This window comes from Nanorana parkeri, unplaced genomic scaffold (genome assembly GCF_000935625.1).
Source record: "Nanorana parkeri isolate BGI_ZX_2015 unplaced genomic scaffold, ASM93562v1 scaffold89, whole genome shotgun sequence".
In the NCBI taxonomy this organism is placed as follows: Eukaryota; Metazoa; Chordata; class Amphibia; order Anura; family Dicroglossidae; genus Nanorana; species Nanorana parkeri.
The window spans coordinates 1,668,088-1,672,542 of record NW_017306357.1 but is presented as its reverse complement, the minus strand read 5'-3'; the positions used below and the strand labels follow the sequence as shown (position 1 = coordinate 1,672,542).

The 4,455-nt window shown below is 44.6% G+C and overlaps 1 protein-coding gene across 1 annotated transcript in view; it reads left to right on the top strand.

Moving 5' to 3' along the window:
- The first annotated feature begins 3,308 nt into the window (after nucleotides 1-3,308).
- The window catches only part of RAB3B (RAB3B, member RAS oncogene family), a 57,644-nt gene continuing 56,497 nt past the window's right edge, over nucleotides 3,309-4,455 (top strand). The window contains exon 1 of the mRNA XM_018552454.1: nucleotides 3,309-3,402. The gene's annotated coding sequence lies outside the window, so the exon portion shown is untranslated. The remainder of the gene's footprint in view (nucleotides 3,403-4,455) is intronic.

Here is a 4,455-nt window from a genome sequence, read left to right as displayed (position 1 = left end):
CCCAGTTGTTACGCCACTGACCAGAATATATATTAGTTGGTGGCATTCTGCATTGTGCCACCGTATTATACAATGCAGAATACCATGCACAATACACTACAATGCAGGATACCATGCACAATACAATGCAGAACACCAGCAGTTATAGAGGAACACCAAATCCCAACAATAATACATTAAACACCCGGTATAATATATTATTGCTGGGATTTGTAGTCCTCTGTAGCTGGTGGTATTCTCCATTGCGATGTATAATGTATTATTGCTGGGATTTGTAGTTCCTCTATAACTGGTCAGTGGTATTCTGCATTGCGCCGTATAATCATTATACAGCGAAATGGAGAATACCACCAGCTATAGAGGACTACAAATCCCAGCAATAATAAATTATACAGCGCAATGCAGAATAACGCCAGCTACAGAGGACTACAAATCCCAGCAATAGTACACTATAGTGTACTATTGCTGCGATTTGTTGTATTCCTCTAAAGCTGCTGGTATTTTGCATTGCGCCGCTGTATAATGTACTATATTCCATACCACACTTTTTTTTACTTCAACCGCTCCAAGCTTGCTCCCGTGATGGACTACAATCTCAATACAAACTAGTAGTCCATCACTGGAGCCTTTTTTTTAATCTGATTAACCGATTAATTGAACTTAATAATCGGCTACTAATCAATTTTGAAAATAATCGTTAGCTGCAGCCCTAATGCTAGCCCCCCTTGATGGACTACAATCTACGGCTACGAATTTTTCGGCAGTTTACATGTCTACTACAATCTCAATACAAATGAGTAAACTAAACATGAGATTGTAGTCCATCACAGGAGCGAGTTTGGAGCGGTGACTACTTTACAACACTCACAGGGACCATGGGGAACAAAAGTAGCCCCCCTCCAGAAGGAAGGACAGTGTCAGCATGAATTCAGAGATGATTTGAGTATCTACAGCCGAGTGATACACAAATAAGATACATTTTTGTTAATAGCTAAGGTACTTGAATGCTAGTTCACACCAAGCGCGTTCCAGGAGCAGAGCGGATACAGAACGGATCAAAACTGCGTCCAATGTATTCCAATGGTATTTTGGGCTCTAGTTCACAAAAAAATGTAAAAATATGTTTTCATTTTACAGAAACGGCCCAGAACGCATCAAAAACGCAGCAAACCCCACTGCACTGCGTGTGCAGAAACTCATACAGATCTGGTCTGCATTTGGTGTGAACAAGCCCTTAAGATGGCCATACACTTTACAACCATCGCAAGACCTTAGTCTTGCGATGGTTGTAAAGTAATTAAAAAAACGTACGATCTGCCCATCTTGGACAGGCAGATCGTACTTGCGATCATCGCAAGCCCACCCCCTGAGGGACGGGCTTCCGATGACGACAATGCTGAACGGGCAGTGTGCGCGTGCGCACACTGGCCCGTTCGGCATTTGTCTCCCGAGCACCGTTCAAACAGGCCGAAAATCGTACGATTCTTGTCTGGTTTTCTAGCATGCTCCTTAGACAAAAGACGTTCGACCGTACAGTAGAAACGGTCGCACGTCTTCATTCACACTGCACAATTCTCATACGATCGCGGGATTTCCCGCGATTCTCGTACGAGAATCATGCAGTGTATGGCAGGGGCGTCCCGAGGCTGGGTGACACCCGGAACGGTAACCGAGTGTCACCCCGCTGAGACGTCACTGCGCATGCGCGTGACGTCATCGCGCACGCGCGGCAGTATTCTGTTACCTGCCGGCGTCCATTACCAAGATGAGAGAGAGGAGGGGACAGTCACCCGGCGGGATAAGGTATGCCGCCGGGTCCCCTCCTCTCTCCTGATACTGTCGGGCGTTCGGTCCATTTCAGAGGGGGGTGACACTAAATGACTGTGAGTCATTTTGGTGTCACCCCTCCAATGGTGTCACCCGGGTGCGGGCCGCACTCCCCTTGTGATGCCACTGGTGTATGGGCACCTTTAGAGTCACTTTATGAAGGGATGTTATTTGGAACCGTTATGGAAGTGAAGGTGCCAGGATTTTCACTTAGCACCCTGGCACAATTTGTGCTATTAATGTTGAAATAAAGGTAGAAGAAAGTTCTGGAAAGCGCTGAGAAAGCTCTTCATCTGGACTTTACTTCCATGAGTGTTGGGGGCCTTTGAGAGCTGTGATTCTGGCTCTCAGCTACTACAAGACAGAGTAGTGATGTGGATTACAAAGCCATGGGAATTATACAAATAGTTCCATGTATAATATGTAACAGAGGTAGCCACGAAATGTCAGCAAGAATATTTCACTTTCCATAGATTTGTATGACGACTTTTTCAGTAACATGAACAAAGTTACAATGGTTTATATAGTGGTAGGTATACAGTTGTAGACAACGTTTGGCACTCCTGCTGTGCTGAAACAAATACCATTATGCTTCTGAAAGTCATACATATGGCTGCCAGCCTTCCAATACCTCATGGGATTTGTAGTTCTACAACAGCTGGAGTGCCAAGGTTGCCTACCCCTCCCTGGTATAACATGTTGCAAGCATGCAGTCATGTTGTTAGTGACAGGACCACAGGCATGGTGACAATATCAGTGTTTGTGGAAGGTCTGCTAACCTATCAAAGCAGTAAATGTCAGCCATTTATTTTTCATATTTAATAGACTTTTATATGAACAAAGGTTCATATAGTGGTGGGTATAACATGTAGCAAGCATGCAGCCATACAATGATAACCTTGGTTACAGGACCACAGGCATGGTGACAATATCAGTGTACATGGAAGGTCCTCTAACCCATGAAAGCAGCAAATGTCTGCAAGATTTATTTTATTTTGTTTTATATTACTTTCTTGGAACAAAGCCATGGGGGTTACAAACGACTTCCTTCTTTGATATGTAACATCAGAAATGTCAGCAAGATGTTTTTGTTTCATCAAAGGAAAGACACTTTATTACATATAGCACATGGTGTAATACACCCCAATTATTGGCAGTGGTAGCTGCTCCTTTGTAAGTCATTCAGCTGCACCTGGCACAGGTAGGGTTAATGCCAGCCCCGCTCCTGGGATGCAGAACGGGTGGCTTGGACACACCCTTCTGACGTCATGGCAGCTGGCCACGCCTGGAAGGGTTTGCTCCTTGTAAACCTGAGCTGATTATATGAAGGGGGGATTTAAATCAGAGAATGGAAAGTTGTGCAGGAGATATGGCCAGGGCTGATCGCTAGGAGGCTGGGAACTGGCAGCTGGGGAGGAAGAGAGAGCCTGCAGGGAGAGACCTGGGAGCTGTCAGGAGGGTCACACAGACAAGACTAGTAGGGGGGGATTTAATTTCTTCTAAGGTGGAGTGAGAGGAAGACAACCGTGTCTCTAACCAAAATAACATCCACAAGGAGGCTCCCAGGAGACCAAGGTAAGAAAGTTTTCAGCCAACCTCTGATTGCTGCTGGTGAACTACAAACCCCAGCATGCACATACTGCACTTGGAGATCTGCAGTAGATCCCCAAAATTCTGCTTTATTGCATAGACCTTTGTCTGGCTCTGCTAAAAACTTTGCTTTTGTAATCATTAAACTGCACAGGCACATGGTAGGAGCATGTACACAAAGAGTTTCCTTTTAATTGTCCTGATACAGAATAACAGCTGCTCTGTTATCACAAATACAAATGTTTCCGAATGAATATTGTTGAATAATGTGGTTAGGTGTTTCTGCTACTTTTTTATAAGGTTTTGCTATTACTATTATGACACAAGTCATGCTTGTACACAAAAGCTATTTGTACCCCAGCACAGCCTTTCTCAACCAGGGCTCCTCCAGAGGTTGCTAGGGGTGCCTGGAGCTGTGAGCAATGGTGTGTATCAATCTCCCACCTACAGTGATCATCAATGCAAGGGGGGAATTGTCCATGGACATCCAATGTAAGAGGTCACCTCTATACTGACCACTAGTGTACTGTAAAGGTATGTTTATATTTTTATCAGTCAGTTTTCTATTTTATTATTATTTATGATTTATTATTGAAAATAATGTTGTCATTTATAGAAATCTTTCTGAACCTTCTGGCTTTCTAAGTGTTGCATAGAGGCACTGGGACTGAGGATTCTGATGTGAAGGGGCAACTCTGTCGTAAAAGAAAGGGGGGTGGGGGTCTCTCTAATTTGAAGGTGGACTTCTGATGTGTTGGAGTCTCTTGGTGGATGTCAAGGAGATTGGATGTGTAGTTTGGCTTCTGATGTGAAAGGGAGCTCCTGATCTGAGAAGTGGACTGTGATAAGTAGGGAATCTGATGTAAAATGAAGGGAAGGGGGGAGCTTTTTAATGTGAAGGTGGGCTTCTGGTGTGAAAGAGGGGTACTCCTGGTGTGGAAAAAGGAGATTGGATGGGAAGGGGGGGGGGGGGGGGTGGCAACTGAACAGTTGGTAAGGAGGAGGAGTCTAGCAGCAGCATTCATGATAGACTGAAAT